At 38.0% G+C, this 18,814-nt stretch overlaps 1 long non-coding RNA gene across 1 annotated transcript; it reads left to right on the top strand.

Moving 5' to 3' along the window:
• The first annotated feature begins 2,674 nt into the window (after nt 1–2,674).
• Nucleotides 2,675–5,606, top strand: LOC119535739. Its single transcript, XR_005217283.1, has 3 exons — nt 2,675–2,989; nt 4,843–4,948; nt 5,106–5,606. It is a non-coding gene; the product is annotated as an uncharacterized LOC119535739 (long non-coding RNA).
• Nucleotides 5,607–18,814: the final 13,208 nt, after the last annotated feature.

The raw sequence follows: 18,814 nt of genomic DNA, 5'->3' as shown, positions 1-18,814 counted from the left end.
GTAGCTTGAAATTTGCTGAAGTAGCAGTACTTATACCACAAAAATTGGCAAAAGCTGCTAATCACATCCCCCATGCCTTGTAAAGCCAGTTAAACATTTACAAGCACACCACTGGATAAGGATGGACAGGCCACTTACCTATTTGCAATTTAGAGATATGAATTGTGGTTGCAATGTAGAGTGCATTAGAAAGGAGGAAATGGAGAGAAGAAGGTTGGTTAGGGAATCCAATGCCATAAACCAAGCAAATGATGGATGTATATGGACTTCATCAGAAAGCAAAGTATATTAACCTTTTTCTCACTACTTTTCCTTATTTAATTCTACTTCTCCAATTATGCTATAAATAAACAAAATTATTTCTTTATGAAGAAGGAGTGGGCCTTCAAGTGACAGTGATCCAAGATGGCAGCCATGATGGGCTCGGACAATTTATAAAAACCGAACATACAGCCTTAAAATACAATGTGGACCTAAATAAAGGACCTCCCTTTGTAAGATTTGTACAAATTGTACAACAAAAATTAATAAGAATGAAGTTAATTGTTCTAATATACCAAGAGCCATATTAGTGCTATCAAAATGGCAGAATTCATATAGCATCAAAGTTGTGCTACGAGAGAGTTTTGGCACCTAATGATGACTGTAAAAACTATAAAACTCCCTCAGCTGCCTGAAGGACAGCGTTATAGCAATTAATCAAAAAGTAAAACCACAGGCTCTCCCCCAACCCCCGTTTGATTTAAGCAAGTCTTCATTTTCCACAGTGGTAAAGTTTCTAGGTACGTCTTGTAGACCTCAAAGTACTGGAAAGGAAGCTCCCAAAGACATTTTATCTTAAGATACTATAAATGTGGAACTGCAAGTTTTTCCAATAGAAAGGCCTGCCCAATCTGGTGCTACAAAGGAGAAACATATCTCTCACTGAGAAAGTGATTTTATTGCAAGTGCACAGGTAAAGAACTAGAAGAATCTTCCCCAAACCAGTTCAAAGTAAGGACGTGAGTTAGGGTTTTTATAGGTAAAGGAAAGGGGATGAGGTCAAGAACAAAGTAATAGTTGAAGATACATTCTTGTCAGGTCAGAGATGACACTGGATCTTTGTGAGAAAGGCACAGGCAAAATTCTCAATCTTGTGTTGTCTCAATCATGTCTTGTTCCAGCTTCAGTGATTAGATTTAGATATTGATGTACAAGCTTTTATGTGCAGAGTCTTCACGACTTTTCTTAGCTGACTGCTCAGGATGCCAAACTTTTCTCTTTTGAGGCTACAGGGTGTTCTTGACACTATTCTGTTAATCTCATTTCTGTAAGCAGAACTGAGAAGGTCTAGCTGGTGTCTTTCTGAGATCTAAATAGAGTAGACAGCTAAGATTAGATTAATAGAAAACCAGATCTGCTATGGTATTAGAAGATCTAAAGCCTCTTAAGTCACATTTTCCATTAATTAGTATTAAATGATACTAATTTTTGTCCACTTGAAATATATAAATTGTGCTATAACAAACCATACTGTCAAGTGTAACCACGAGCCACATAGTTGAACTTCTGGGATCAAGAGAGTCTATTTAAATTGGTTCCCATTATAACCAGTGTGGCACATCTAACTCAACTGTGAAAAAAGACATGATCACAGATCACAGGATTACATGGCCTAGGGTCTCTGCCTTTTCCTCCTTCTCCACCCCCAACTTTCCCCCTTCCTTCTCTCTCAGCAAGAGCCCTCCACATTGGGGTGGCTTATTAGGATAGATGTGAAGGTGTCAGGTCACAGCTTGTGGGACTACTGCTGGGTATGTTTCTGTGTGGGGGGGGTGCTTCATCTGCACTCCCCAGTTTCTTTTTTTAAGTCTTAAATGACTACCCCCTTCCAAGCAATCGTCCTACCTCCCCACTCTCCACATCTACCCTTGGCTAAGAATAGATTGTAACCCCCACTGCTCCCCTCTGAAATTGAAATTGCCTTTGATGAGGAATTCTTTCAGAGCCTTCCCCATATTTTCCCCTACCCCCAACCCCACCCCTTTATCTACGGGTGCTGTTTTATCCTTCCTCCTCCTGAAGTCTCTCCCTGTACCATCACCACTCAACACTTTCCATGACACTTTCATACTTTGGCCAGAAACCATCAGGTTAGGTTGGAAAGAGTCTCTGGTCTCCCTCATTTAGTTTTGGAACCACATTTCTTTATTCTCCAGCAGCCTGGGAAATGAAAATTGGGCCCACAGCCCTGCCACTCTCTGCTGTCATCATCAGCTGATGCCTTCTTTTAGCTCAGGTTTTGATATGGTGAGAAGAACAGTCACCAGGGTTACTCAGACCTGCCAGCTCTCAAAGTCCTTGGTGGTCAAATTAGAGAAAAGCCACGTGAAGACACTTGTAAACACACATGATCCCTCTAAATGGATTGCTTTTGCTTTTAAAATTTGAAGAAATTTTAAACAAACAGGGCTTTCATTTGGTCATCCTTGCAATCCATTTGGGTTTAGTTTGGAATGTGACAAATGGAACAAAAAGAACCTTGAATTTGGTGCAAACTTTGGTTTTGGTGCTACTGCCTCTCATGATCCTTGGCAGGGATTAAGAAAGAACTCAGTGTGCGTGGAAGGACCCTGAAATTTGTGGGCTTGACAAGTTGCTGCATTTTCCCACTTTTCTGTTCAGGACCACTAAATGCTAAAATGTGGATGTATATGAAATAAGAGCAGTTCATTGTGAAAAAAAACTATTTCTTTTTATTTCTCCAAGGAATCTGCTAAAAATCTTTGGTCAAATACATCAGCCTGTAGGAGACATCATGATTGCCTGTCCGTCATCCATTCTACCTCTCACCCACTTGATGGCAATTTGGGTGGAGTTAACCTCACCCTGAGCTTCAGACTTGTGCCCTGTAGGTCTAAATCCATCAGGACAATTCCATTCATGACTGTGTTAACCCATGACCTTCCCCTGGACCAGAGCCTGATTCAATTGTGGAACCATCATCAAGGTGAGGAGTTTTTTTTGACAAATGTGAAACATGACCTTCCCTCTCATCATTTTTCTTTTTGCATATTCAGACACAGCTGGAATTAGAAGATATTAGGTAGCGTTGAGAGAAGCTGGCCTAAGTTTTAAGCTGAAGGTAACACAAGATAATTTTAGAAAATGGAAATCAAGCCCTAATCTAACCTCACCTGAAATTTAACCTATATAGGGAATTTAATATCTCATGAAGTACATGAAGTTTAATTATATTATTTAAATGATATTTGGTACAAATATCTTTTCTCATTCCATTTTTGTTTTGTTTCATTTTAATGACTTTTCTGGTCATATTTATTAGCTTTTTCATCATAGTTTATGCATTTTATATTTTATACAAGCAAACTCCCTTATCTGAAGGCCATAGAAACATTATTTACCTTATTAAAGTTTTAAAGTATTGCTTTTTAGAGTATGAGTATTAATATATCTATAAATAATTTTTCCTATTAAGAGTGTAACATCATCATTATTATCATCATCTTCTTCATCTTCATCCTTTTGAAAAGCTAAAAATTCCACAACTTTTCACTGAACAGCCCATCATTTACTATACTCAAGTTCAAATATATGCATGTGGTTTGGGGTCTTCCAATTCCAGTGACATTTTTTTCTTATTTTGTGAAAATTCCACGTTGTTTTAAATGCATAGTATAACTTTACAATTATTCTTATAATCACCTAGGACAAATTCCTCCTCTATGTGGTTATTTTCCACCATTTCTTATCTACTTGTATTTTTATGTCTCTATATGAATTTTTAAAATTATTTGTTAAAGCTCCAAATATATTTTGCAATTTTTCCTTAAAATTATAGATCAACTTGATGATAATTGACACATTATTTCTTTAATATATAATATTAAATTATACATATTTTTTCTTTTTTCCATTTTTTATGCCCTTTAATCATGTTGTGTAATTTTTTCCTTTTGAGTCTTTTTCATCATTTGTTATATTTAAATCTAAAAACAAAGGCAATTTTCTTTCCTTTTGTAAGATCAATATATATTCCTATATTTTTTTATCTCATTGAATTAGTTGAGATAACCTCCATAATGTTGAAAAGAGGAAGGATTTGCTGTTTCTCCTTTATATATTGCGCATCTGTGTGCGTGTGTGTGTGTGTGTGTGTGTGTGTGTGTGTGTGCGTGTGACAGAGAGCGAGCGAGCGAATGTTAGTGGAGTTATTGTAGATATTCGATGAAAAACGATTAAGGAGACAGGCAGACCTATCTCAAACTTGTTTTTATTGCCAATTAATTTTTTTCACTTTTTACTTTATAACATTTTTCAATTTACAGAAGAGTTGTAAAGATAATACAGAAAGTTGTCAATACCCTTCACCCAGCTTTTCCTGATACAAAAACATGGCACCTTTATCAAAATGAAGCAACAATCATTTGTGAAACACTGATAGTGGCCTCACCATTTTCCTTACTAATGTCCTTTCTCTGTTCCAGGATCCAGAGCAGGATACATCATGGCACTGAGTTGTCATGCCTCTTTAGCTTCCTCTGATTTGTGACAGTTTCTCAGACTATTTTTGTTCTGCATAACTTCGCCATTTTTGGAAAGCACTGTTCATGTATTTTGTAGACTGTCTTCTCAGATTGGTTTTCTCTGAAATTTTCTCAGGAATAGGCTAGGTTTATGGGTTTGGGGGAAGAATACCACTTAGGTAAGTGTCCTGTTCATCACATCCTGTCAGGACACACCTGACATCACTATGACACCACCATGAAGTGAACTATGATCACTTGGTTATAGTGGTAACTGTAAAGTTACTATGTTACCTTTCTACCCTCTATTTGTTAGAAGCAGGTCCAGACCACATTCATGGAGAGGAGAAATGAGCTCCATCTTCTGGAGAGAGAGAGGAATATCAAGGAGTTTGTGGGCATTTGTTAAAAACACTGCAGTTGTAAGTATTTTGCAGAAGATATTTTGAGACTATGCAAATATTCTATTTGTCCTTAAATTTTTGGGTACTAATTTTAGTATTCACATGTCAGTTTTGTCACTGGCAATTGTTACTATGATATTCTAAAGGTGATTTACTATTTTCCTCTTTTTTTCAGCATTAGTCATTTGAAATTCTTCTGTAAGGAAGATTCATCCCTTCTCTTCCATTTATCTATTTCTTTAATCATTTGTTTATATCCGTATGGACTCATAGATATATTATTCTTTGGATTATAACCAACTTTTATTTTTTTGCTCAAATTGTTCCAGCTTTGTTGATATTTGGGTTGGCTATTGTGTTGTTTTGACATGTCCCCAATCCTCCTCCATTTTTTAGCATTTCTTATTTTCTAGCACTACAAAATTCTGCATGCTCATTTCTCTGCCTCAGATGTAAAATTTCCATTTTTCTAGGGAGCTCTGGTTCCTTCTTTGGAGAACTATATTTAGAAAATCCGTTCTGGGGGATTGGTGTGCCATTCCTATTTTTGGTAATAGGTGACTCTGCTTTTAGGCCCTCTAGTGGACAGAGTTAAGAAATACATGCATATACACTAACCATGTGTGCACACGTATCTATATTTATTGCTGTATCTATCTGCATATATATTAAAATAAAATGGGTTCATACTGAAGTGAGTCCCTACTAAAATTCACCCTCAATTTATTCCAGCAATTCCTCCTTGCTTATTTGTAACTTGTTTCTCTGAATGTGAGAAAACTGGCAACAATTATCCACAATTTATTTCCTAATTTGTTTAACCCAAGTGTGATGGTTTATTTGATGTGTCAACTTGCCTAGGCCATGTGCCCAGTTATTTAATCAAACACTAATCTAGATGTTGCTATGAAGGTATTTTGTAAATGGGTTATCATCTACAGTCAGTTGTGAGTGGGCCTTATCCAATTAATCGAAAGCTGTAAGAGCAAAAATTGATGTTTCCCAGAGAAGAATAAATTCCACCTCAAGACTGTAGCATAAATTCCTGTCTGAGTTTCCAGCCTGCTGGCCTGCCCTGTGAATTTTGGACTTGCAATTCCCCACAATTGCATAAGCCAATTCCATAAAATAAATTATGTAGATTCCTGTTGGTTCTGTTTCTTTGCAGAACCCTGGCTGATATACCTAATATACACATAAGGTTGTTTCAAAATTGCTAAATCGCTCCTCTCCAAGAAATAGATATTCCAAGTAGAGTACAGTGCTTGTGTGCATTTCTTTTTATTTTTAGCTTTATGGTGTGCACTCAAAGCACTGTTTTCAAAGGTTACTTAGGTCAGCTCCTGTTTCTGATTTAGATTTTAAATTCGGGTTCAAGTGGAGGCCAGCTGTGACTCAACGGGAAACTGAGGCCATAATGCATGAGAAAAGATAGTTTGTTACTTACAGGTCCCAGAGAGAGAGGGCTGCCACGAGGGGAAACATGATCTGCTCGGGTGGCTCAACCAGCGGGTGAGGAGCACACAAGCAGAGCCAGAGGGACCCATGGACCTTACTGTGGTCCAGGGGCGGAGGGTAGTAGATCTCCTGGGGGAGTCAAGGATTGGTTAGTTTAAAGCAAATGCACATGAAAATGGAAAGGGACTGGGGGTCTGAGGACATGGGGGGTGGTTCACTCATCATTTGGGACCAGCCATGGGTTTGGGGTGAGGCATGCAGATGCCAATTTGGGATCGGGGATTTTATGCCTCAGGGCTGGAAAGCTGCTATTAACTAGGCTAAAGATCAGTGTTGAGGCAAGAGGCTTAGCCAATGTGAGATGGATCCCAAGGTAGCATGCAGAAGATTTTGATACTTTTAACAGCTCCCTTACAGCCCTACCTCTTTCAGTGAGGTTATGTCATGCATTTGTAAAAGGATTTATTTTTCAGTCTACATTCCATCCAGAGTTCTGCCAAAATCCTGGTTGATTTTTTTTTTAAGTTGTATACAGTTTAGTTCATTCTCGCCATATCCAATTATTTCAGTTTTGACAAATGCATGGATTTATGTAGCCACAGGACTGTACAGACAATTCCACCACCCTAAGAATTCCCTTGTATAGTCCCCTCAAAAATCAACTCCTCTCCTTGCTCCTAACCCCTGGCAACCACTGATCTATTTTCCATATCTATAGTTTTGCATTTTCCAGAATATCCTATGAATGGGATCGTACAATATGTAGCCTTTCGGGCCTTGCTTTTCTCACTTAGCAAAATGCATTTAAGATTCATCCGTGTTGTTGTGTTCCATTTTATTTTGGAGTGGCGTTTCCGTTGCATGGATGTGAAGGGGATTCTGCAGGTCTTGGGTCTTTGCCTGGCACAGTGAGAATGGCTCGTCACACTGGTTTGGGTGCAAAAGAAAGTGATTTATTAGCCAGCAGACACAGGGGCCCTCACAGTCTCAAACCTGCCCCCCAACTAGAGAAATGTGTGTTTTTATTAAAATCAAACCAAGGGAGGTGGAGACAAGGATGTTAGGGATATTGGCATATGGTGATTGGCTCATATGTATCTAAATTAGTAACTGCAAGTTACCTGTTGCCATTGGCTATTTAAACATTCAAATTAGGAACTGCTCCCTATCTGAGACTATAAAAGTTTCACTTACCAAGTTTCCTTTTCAGAAACTTAAATCCTCTGGAGTATTCCTATGCCAGATAAGTCCCAAAACCCAGAGGCAACAGCCTCTCCAAGAACATTAACCAGATGCATCCCCTTCCCCTTAATGTTGACACCCCTTTTCAATATGAACAAGTTAGGTTGGCCACTGCCCAAATATCCAGGAAGATCGAGAAAGTGATTAAATGAGAGAGAGAGGGGTAGCAACTGACAAGATAGGATTTACCAAAGTATTACGAATATTGAATCTTTACATATATATATGTATGTATATATATGTGTGTGTATATATATATATATATATATATATATATATATATATATATATTTAGTTTCTAGGTACTAGAAGAGCTAGAAGGAAATAACTGACATGGTGTAACTATAACATATAACATGCTTTGAAATTTGCTCTATAGGTACTTGTTAAATTATACTTTGAAAGTTATCACATTTCTGTATATATGTTATATTTCACAATTAAAGAATGTAAAAAAAATTAGGAACTGTAAACTAGCTACTTCTGCTAACTGGTCTTTGTTATAACGAGTGGGGCCTTGGACCTTGTGGGATCTGGTAATGGATGGACATCTCACTTTCTTTTTGGGTCTGGAGTTCCTTTTTTCTGTTGTTCCTGCTCACTTTGATTCTGTTTGCAGGATATTTTTTTGTCTGGGGTTACTTTAAGTTCAGGATCCCTCTTTTAGCACATGCCCAGCAAACCGGTTTGGACTGCTTTTTAGATAAGGTGGGCTGTGTGGTCCTATCTGGGCATTTTGGGAACAGGAGGGGGCTGGTGGCTCAGGCGAGCCTGGGGCCTCAGGTTTGGACTCTGTCAGATGTACCACAGTTTGTTTATCCATTCACTTGTTGTACCGGTTTGTATATATTATGTCCCCCAGAAAAAGCCATGTTCTTTGATGCAATCTTGTGGGGGCAGATGTATTAGTGTTGATTAAGTTGGAACCTTTGGATTACATTGTTTCCATGGAGATGTGACCCACCCAACTGTAGGTGATAACTCTGATTAGGTAATTTCCATGGAGGTGTGGCCCTGCCCATTCAGCGTGAGCCTTGATTAGTTTACTGGAGCACTATGTAAGCTCAGACAGAAGGAGCTTGCTGCTGCAACTTACAGAGACATTTTGAAGATGGCCATTGAAAGCCAAGTTTTGCTGATGCTTTGGAGGTACTAGCCCAGAATTTGCCCTGAGAAGCTGACACAGAGACATTTTGGAGAATGCCATTTTGAAACACAACCTGGGAGCAGGAGGATGCCAGCCACATGCCTTCCCAGCTAACAGAGGTTTTCCAGATGCCAGTGGCCTTTCTCCAGTGAAGGTACCATATTGTTGATGCCTTACCTTGGACACTTTATGGCCTTAAGACTGTAACTTTGTAACCAAATAAACCCCCTTTATAAAAGCCAATCCTTTTCTGGTATTTTTCAAAATGGCAGCATTAGTCAACCGGAACACTTGTCAAAGGGCATCCGCATCATTTCCAGGTTTTGGTGACTGTGAGTAAAGTTGCCATAGACATGAGTGCTCAACTTTTTGTATGAACATAAGTTTTAATTACATGGAAGTAAAATTGCTGAGTCATATGGTAAACAAATGTCTCACTCTATAAGAAACTGCCAAACTGTTATCCAAAGTGGCTGCAACATTTTTCATTCCCATTAGTAATGATTGAATGTCCCTGTTCTGCATCCTTATCAGCATTTTCAGTTTGTTGATTTGTCTATGTCTATGTCTATTTCTATGTATCTACTTATACCTATACCTATATCTATCTATGTATCTATCTATCTATCTACCCACCTACCCATCCATCCATCCATCCATCCATCTATTTAGTTATATACACTTTATTCATTTTTAGGTGTTCAGTGTTATATCATTGTGGTTTTAGGTTCGCATTTCCTTAATGATTAATGATGTTGATCATATTTTCATATGATTATTTCCCACCCATATATTATCATTCTTGAAGTGTCTGTTCAGATATTTTGGCAATTTTTTCATGACATGAGATGTTTGTTTTCATTTTGTTAAATTTTAAAAATGCTTTATATTATCTGGATATGGGTCAGATATGTGATTTGTGTATTTTTTCTCTCAGATTGTGATATGAGTTTTTAAAAAGTTTAATATCTTTATTGAGATATAATTCAACCATCACCACGACTTCGAATTAGGGAGTGTTCCCTCGTCTTCAATCTTTTGGAAGAGTTTGAGCAGGATTGAGTTAATTCTTCTTGGAATGTTTGGTAAAATCCCTCTGCAAAGCCATCTGGTCCTGGGCTTTTCTTTTGGGGAAGGTTTTTGTTGTTGTTGTTTGTTTGTTTGTTTTGATTCAGTTTTATTGAGATATATTAACATGGCATACAATCATCCATGGTGTACAATCAACTGTTCACAGTACCATCATATAGTTGTGCTTTCATCACCCCAATCTATTTTTGAACATTTTCCTTATACCAGAAAGAAACAGAATAAGAACAAAAAATAAAAATAAAAAAGAACACCCAAATCATCCCCTCCATCCCACCCTATTTTTTGTTGAGTTTCTGTCCCCATTTTTCTACTCGTCCATCCATACACCAGATAAAGGGAGTGTGAGCCACAAGGTTTTCACAATCACACCGTCACCCCTTGTAATCTACATTGTTAAACAATGGTCTTCAAGAGTTAAAGCTACTGGGTTGGAGTTTGGTAGTTTCAGGTATTTACTTCAGCTATTCCAATACAATAAAACCTAAAAAGTGTTATTTATATATTGCGTAAGAATGTCCACCAGAGTGACCTCTCAACTCCATTTGAAATCTCTCAGCCACTGAAGCTTTATTTCATTTCGCGTCCCCCTTTTGGTCAAGAAGATGTTCTCAATCCCATGATGCCAGGTCCAGATTCATCCCCGGGAGTCACATCCTGCATTGCCAGGGAGATTTACATCTCTGGGAGTCAGGTCCCACATAGCGGGGAGGGCAGTGGGATTACCTGCCAAGGTGGCTTAGCTAGAGAGAGAGGACCACATCTGAGCAACAAAGAGGCACTCAGAGGGAGACTCTTAGGCACAATTATAAGCAGGTGTAGTCTCTCCTTTGCAGTACCAAGCTTCATAGGGGCAAGCCTCAAGACAGAGGGCTCAGTGTGTCAGGCTGTCAGTGGGGAAGGTTTTTGATTGCTGATTCAATTTCTTTGCTAGTTACTGGTTTGTTGAGATCTTCTATTTCTTCTTGAGTCAGTGTAGGTAGTTTATATGTTTCTACAAATTTGTTCCTTTCATCTAGGTTTTTTAATTTGTTGGTGTACAGATGTTCATGGAATCATCTTACAATCCTTTTTATTTCCATGGGGTCAGTATTAATGTCCCACTTTCTTTTCTGGTTTCAGTTGGTTTAGAGTATCGTTCAAGTCTTTTATTTCCCTACTGATCTTCGGTCTAGATGTTCTATCCATTATTGAGATTGCTGTATTAAAGTCTCCTACTCTTAATGTGGAACCATCTATTTCTCCCTTCAAATGTATCAGTATTTCTTTCATATATTTTTGGTCTGTGCTGTTAAATTCATATGTATTTTTAATTGTTTGTTGCATCTGCTTGTTGAATTGACCCCTTTATCAGTATATAATGACTGTCTTTGTTCCTCCTAATAACTACTTTTGTTTTAAAATCTGTTTTATCTGATGTTAGTGTTGTTACCCCAGCTCTCTTTTGTTTACTATTTGTATGGATTTTCTTCTGCCATTTATTATTTAGCCTTTGTAGGTGTTATACTTTTTTTGACCCTCAGTTCTTCTGTTAATGACTGCTTTCATGTTTATTTGATTTCTTGTATTGTGCCATATTGAGACCATTCTCGTTTCTATCTGAATATAGTTTTCATATATTCTTCTTGTGGTTACCATGGAGGTAAAATTTTACATCCTAAACCTATAACCATCATATCTGATTTGAAACCAACCTGTCTTCAATGGCTTACATATGCACTGTTGCTATACCTCTCTGTTCCCCCACCTTTTTGTACATGTTAGAAATTGTATCTTTGTACATTTTATATTCAAAACCATAGATTTATTATTACTTTTTATGCATTTGCATTTTCGCACTGGTAGGAAGTAAGATGTGGGGTTGCATATAAAAAAGTACAATAGCAGTGGTTTTTATAATTACCCAAATTGTTACCTATACAGCTTTGAACCACTGTCTACTGTCCTTTCCTTTACTCCTTAAGAAGTTCTTTTAGCACTGCTTGTAGGGCAAGTCTAGTGGTGAAACCCTCGGCTTTTATTTATCTGAGAATGACTCAATCACTTCCTCATTTTCAAAAAAAAGATGCAGTTAGAGAGGTTGTGCATATGAAAACAATTGCTAACTAAAAATCTTCTGAATATATATTCTAATATTTTTTTGAGTAGTCCTTCATTATCTCCTCTCATAAAAATTGATCCATAGTAAAGTTAGTTTTGAAAGTCCTCTCATTGGGCAATTATTTACATCTTGATTTGACACAATCAGCCTCATCCTATGTGATAAGCACTTTTAGCTTATCTAGTCCACATATAAAAGAGACTTTAGTAAATTTTATATTTCAAATTTACAGAAATCTAAAATTAAAAAATGTTAAATCCACGTGGGGTCCACATAAAATTCAATAATGAGATAAATTTGATAATGCATTTTCAAGTAATGTCATATAAAAAGAACACTATTGTCTATTTCTGTTTCAAGGACTATATATTACAGCATTAAAATCCCAAGAGAGTTGACTCAGTTTTTATTTTAGATTTTTGGTTATCCTTCATTGATAATGAAACATTTTTACCTACAATTTTATATCTCATTTGATTCTCAGAAGTGTTGTAAGTTAATTAGTTATGACATTTTACATTTAAAAAGATAAAGAATTAAAAGACAGTCAATGTAAGTACCATTTGTTTTTATCTTGGGAATATATCACTTGTCATCATGCTATACTCAATACATTTTTTTCTTTTGTCTACAAAATCCCTATCTCCATTTGTAAATAGGGATTTCTATATACACATTTTAAAAGTAAATTAATCTTAGATTCATTATTGCATCTTTTATTGTAATACTGCCACAAACAAGGATTAGGAATATGTCAAATGATATTTAAAATTTGAATTTCCAGATAAGGAGTAGACGAGTTTTGGAGACACAGGTAGTCATTGAGAAAGTGGAAGTTAAGCTGATCTTTCAAGAGTGGAAAGAATTAAGGCTTATAGTGAACCATCAATGAGTGAATCGTATGAAGTATATGCTTGTAAATATCAATTCAGGCTGACTAAAGTGTAGAGGTGATTTGAAGACTCAGACTTCAATTTGAAGAGATTGGTGAACATGTATGCAGAGTCTCATCAATCAGCAATTAGGGAACCACTGACATTTTCTCTTCTATTTAATTTTGTTTAGTCACAAGAAGCATAAACTGATCCATGCTTCTTTAGCAACAGGAGTGTGTTACAAAGTGCTTTGTACATAGGAAACTTCCATCAATGGACCAAAGAGAATTCAAGAATGGAAATCATTTGGGAATTAAGCCGAGCAGGTGAAAGAGCATGCCATGTATTGGATCCTGTCTGAAGGATCTTCATTATGATGAAAGATATATATTCCTTATGTTTGCTCTTCTCCTAAATTCTGAAACTTCTTTATAGAAATTTTCTCTTGTGATTTCAGTGAGATTCTTGGGAGAGTGAATATTACTGTTCTAATTGGTATCTACCACTTCTGTCTGGAAATAGCTCTTCTTTCTTCATCGTATCATTTTCTATTGGGCCATATAAGATCCAAGAATGATATCCAGTGTGAGACCATCGCAGGCAAACATGATAATTACCATCTTCAGGCTAGCTCCTGGAAACTGATACATTGAGGAACTTCACACTTCCATTTAGACATCAAAACACCTTCCCATTTACTCCATCCAGGGCAGTTAATCCTTAATAAAAGAGAATGTCTTTAAAACAATAAAATAAATTGCTGACTTGAGAAGTGGTATGAAAAAGATCTAATTTTATCATCTTTTGTTTTTCTTTTCCACTTCTAAAGTCTTTGCTTGGCATTTGCTTCCTCCATATATTCAGTTGTGTAAGCCCTGATTTTAAAGGTGAAAGCCTCTGGAAGCTTCTGCCTCTGCCAATTTGGGTGGTAGTATAGTAGAGAGTTGTTTAGAGAGAGGAATCTTAATAAACTGCTCAGCAACCACATATCTGTTCCGGACTTGTCTACATCCAGCAAATGTCAGGAAGCATGCTGTCAGAGATAGTTTCTTCCTCTTATGAAAATAATCCACTAAGACTGCTACCAGAAGAACTTAAACCTCTTTCTCTTCATCCGTCCAAATCAGTGAAGTTTCTAAGGAAGGACCTGAAATTCTTTGGAGTAAGTGGTGCTCCATCCATTTATATACTTATAATTAATGTACAAAATATGTCTCCAAAAAGAGCTAGAACTCCCAATAAGGAGATGAGTGAAGGGTTCCTGTGCCTGATGCTCAACTACAATGCAACCTTGAACTTGATGCATTATTGATTAACTGAAAAAGAAAGTGAAAAGAATTCCCAAGGTTATTGAAAAAAAAAACAAAAACAAGCAAGCAAAAAAAAAAAAAAAAAAAAAACAAAAGCAAGCAAACAAACAAGATCTGAAATCAGGATAATATTACAAAGGAAAAGCTGCTGAGCATGGCATAGTGGCAAATTATGATCATCAGTAACTACGAGATTTAGAGATTAATTACTGTAAGTAGTAAAATAGAATAGGCCTTAGTCTTGTATCAAGTGGAGGGGACTTAACCTAAGATACTTGAATACATAAAGAACCTTTAAACTACTACACCTAAAATTAAAGGACAGTCCAGGAAAAATCCATCTGTTGACAAATGGAGTCAACAAGGGCATCTATTTTTCTTCACTAAATACTCAGGTGGAGAATATAAAGATGATATTAAAAATAATAATCTCCACTGAGTAATTTCAACCATAGTTCTGCTCTCAATATATGTTTGAGGTTCAAATTTATTCTGCCTATTTGACTGAGGAAACTGTGGAGACCAAACTAGACTAGACTAGAAGAATAGAATAGAATAGAACAAAGTGGTTTTAGTTTGGAAGAACTCTCTGGTGCTTGGGCAAAGCAGATGCAAAATTCTCTGGAGGAAACCATTTCAATTCAGGCCACTCAATTAATTTCAGAATAAAAGATGGAATAGGCAAAGTGAGCAAAGAAGAAGTGACTATCAAAAATGAACAGGCAGATTAAAAAGTGTTTGGGAACGGGAATGCACCTGTGTTTCAAGTAGAGGTACTGAATACAGATTTCTCTGCAAACCCCTCCTGCACACACCCGAACGTGATTCTTGGGCATAGCAGAACAAGCATCTGTGCTGAAAAGGGGAGGAAACCTGAATTAGACCAGAAACACAGAGAGAGTCCCTGAAAAACCAAAAGCAGACAAGTTATGGGGGTCATGGGCATCTGAAAGGCCAATTAGCTGGAATACATTTCCCTATGAATTAATAGATGTTGATAACTGAAATTCATAATTTAATGTATTTATTGGGTGGCACTTGCCCAGAGTAAGCAACCAATAAATGTTTTTCAGCCAGTATTATTACTGTGATCAATGACTGATGTACTGCCCTCTTCTTCTCGTAAGGCAGGGAAGTGATTGTTGAAAATAAAATAATAATGATTAAAACATTGAGATGCTTTAAAAAGGCAAGGGCAGAGTTAAAGAGATAATTGGGAATATTACATTTTGGTAATCACCAGGAACATATCAAAAAGGAATAAGAAGGCGGGGCAAGATGGCAGACTGGTGAGCTGTAAGTTTTAGTTACTCCTCCAGGAAAGTAGGTAAAAAGCCAGGAACTGCGTGGACTGGACACCACAGAGCAATCTGTCTTTGGGCATACTTCATACAACACTCATGAAAACGTGGAACTGCTGAGATCAGCGAAATCTGTAAGTTTTTGTGGCCAGGGGACCCGCGCCCCTCCCTGCCAGGCTCAGTCCCGGGGGAGGAGGGGCTGTCAACTCCGGGAAGGAGAAGGGAGAACTGCAGTGGCTGATCTTATCGGAAACTCATTCTACTGATTCAAACTCCAACCATAGATAGACTGAGACCAGACACCAGAGACTCTGAGAGCAGCCAGCCCAGCAGAGAGGAGACAGGCATAGAAAAAAAACAACATGAAAGACTCCAAAATAAAAGCAGAGGATTTTTGGAGTTCTAGTGAACACAGAAAGGGGAAGGGCGGAGCTCAGGCCTTGAGGCGCATATGCAAATCCCAAAGAAAAGCTGATCTCTCTGCCCTGTGGACCTTTCCTTAATGGCCCTGGTTGCTTTGTCTATTAGCATTTCAATAACCCATTAGATCTCTGAGGAGGGCCGTTTTTTTTTTTTTTTTTTTTTTTAAATCCTTTTTTCTTTTTCTAAAACAATTACTATAAGAAGCCCAATACAGAAAGCTTCAAAGAATTGAAATTTGGGCACGTCAAGTCAAGAGCAGAACTAAGAGAGCTCTGAGACAAAAGGCAATAATCCAGTGGCTGAGAAAATTCACTAAACAACACAACTTCCCAAGAAAAGGGGGGTGTCCGCTCACAGCCACCATCCTGGTGGACAGGAAACACTCCTGCCCATCGCCAGCCCCATAGCCCAGAGCTGCCCCAGACAACCCAGTGTGACGGAAGTGCTTCAAATAACAGGCACACACCACAAAACTGGGCGTGGACATTAGCCTTCCCTGCAACCTCAGCTGAATGTCCCAGAACTGGGAAGGTGGAGCAGTGTGAATTAACAAAGCCCCATTCAGCCATCATTTGAGCAGACTGGGAGCCTCCCTACACAGCCCAGCAGCCCAGAACTGCCCTGGGGGGACGGCACTCACCTGTGACATAGCACAGTCATCCCTCAACAGAGGACCTGGGGTGCACAGCCTGGAAGAGGGGCCCAATTGCAAGTCTCAGGAGCCATACGCCAATACCAAAGACTTGTGGGTCAGTGGCAGAGACAAACTGTGGCAGGTCTGAACTGAAGGATTAGACTATTGCAGCAGCTTTAAAACTCTAGGATCATCAGGGAGATTTGATTGTTAGGGCCACCCCCCCTCCCCGACTGCCCAGAAACACGCCCCACATACAGGGCAGGCAACACCAACTACACACGCAAGCTTGGTACACCAATTGGGCCCCACAAGACTCACTCCCCCACTCACCAAAAAGGCTAAGCAGAGGAGAACTGGCTTGTGGAGAACAGGTGGCTCGTGGACGCCACCTGCTGGTTAGTTAGAGAAAGTGTACTCCACGAAGCTGTAGATCTGATAAATTAGAGATAAGGACTTCAATAGGTCTACAAACCCTAAAAGAACCCTATCAAGTTCAGCAAATGCCACGAAGCCAAAAACAACAGAAAATTATAAAGCATATGAAAAAACCACACGATATGGATAACCCAAGCCCAAGCACCCAAATCAAAAGACCAGAAGAGACACAGCACCTAGAGCAGCTACTCAAAGAACTAAAGATGAACAATGAGACCATAGTACGGGATATGAAGGAAATCAAGAAGACCCTGGAAGAGCATAAAGAAGACATTGCAAGACTAAATAAAGAAATGGATGATCTTATGGAAATTAAAGAAACTGTTGACCAAATTAAAAAGATTCTGGACACTCATAGTACAAGACTAGAGGAAGTTGAACAACGAATCAGTGACCTGGAAGATGACAGAATGGAAAATGAAAGCATAAAAGAAAGAATGGGGAAAAAAATTGAAAAACTCGAAATGGACCTCGGGGATATGATAGATGATATGAAACGTCCGAATATAAGACTCATTGGTGTCCCAGAAGGGGAAGAAAAGGGTAAAGGTCTAGGAAGAGTATTCAAAGAAATTGTTGGGGAAAACTTCCCAAATCTTCTAAACAACATAAATACACAAATCATAAATGCTCAGCGAACTCCAAATAGAATAAATCCAAAAAAACCCACTCCGAGACATATACTGATCACACTGTCAAACATAGAAGAGAAGGAGCAAGTTCTGAAAGCAGCAAGAGAAAAGCAATTCACCACATACAAAGGAAACAGCATAAGACTAAGTAGTGACTACTCAGCAGCCACCATGGAGGCAAGAAGGCAGTGGCATGATATATTTAAAATTCTGAGAGAGAGGAATTTCCAGCCAAGAATACTTTATCCAGCAAAGCTCTCCTTCAAATTTGAGGGAGAGCTTAAATTTTTCACGGACAAAGAAATGCTGAGAGAATTTGCTAACAAGAGACCTGCCCTACTGGAGATACTAAAGGGAGCCCTACAGACAGAGAAACAAAGACAGGACAGAGAGACTTGGAGAAAGGTTCAGTACTAAAGAGATTCGGTATGGGTACAATAAAGGATATTAATAGAGAGAGGGAAAAATATGGCAAACATAAACCAAAGGATAAGATGGCCGATTCAAGAAATGCCTTCACGGTTTTAACGTTGAATGTAAATGGATTAAACTCCCCAATTAAAAGATATAGATTCGCAGAATGGATCAAAAAAAATGAACCATCAATATGTTGCATACAAGAAACTGAAAGTGAAAGGATGGAAAAAAATATTTCATGCAAGCTACAGCCAAAAGAAAGCAGGTGTAGCAATATTAATCTCAGATAAAATAGACTTCAAATGCAGGGATGTTTTGAGAGACAAAGAAGGCCACTACATACTAATAAAAGGGGCAATTCAGCAAGAAGAAATAACAATCGTAAATGTCTATGCACCCAATCAAGGTGCCACAAAATACATGAGAGAAACACTGGCAAAACTAAAGGAAGCAATTGATGTTTCCACAATAATTGTGGGAGACTTCAACACATCACTCTCTCCTATAGATAGATCAACCAGACAGAAGACCATTAAGGAAATTGAAAACCTAAACAATCTGATAAATGAATTAGATTTAACAGACATATACAGGACATTACATCCCAAATCACCAGGATACACATACTTTTCTAGTGCTCACGGAACTTTCTCCAGAATAGATCATATGCTGGGACATAAAACAAGCCTCAATAAATTTAAAAAGATTGAAATTATTCAAAGCACATTCTCTGACCACAATGGAATACAATTAGAAGTCAATAACCATCAGAGACTTAGAAAATTCACAAATACCTGGAGGTTAAACAACACACTCC

The sequence above is a fragment of the Choloepus didactylus genome, chromosome 6 (assembly GCF_015220235.1).
Source record: "Choloepus didactylus isolate mChoDid1 chromosome 6, mChoDid1.pri, whole genome shotgun sequence".
Classification (NCBI taxonomy): Eukaryota; Metazoa; Chordata; class Mammalia; order Pilosa; family Megalonychidae; genus Choloepus; species Choloepus didactylus.
This window is presented reverse-complemented; position numbering and strand designations above follow the sequence as displayed.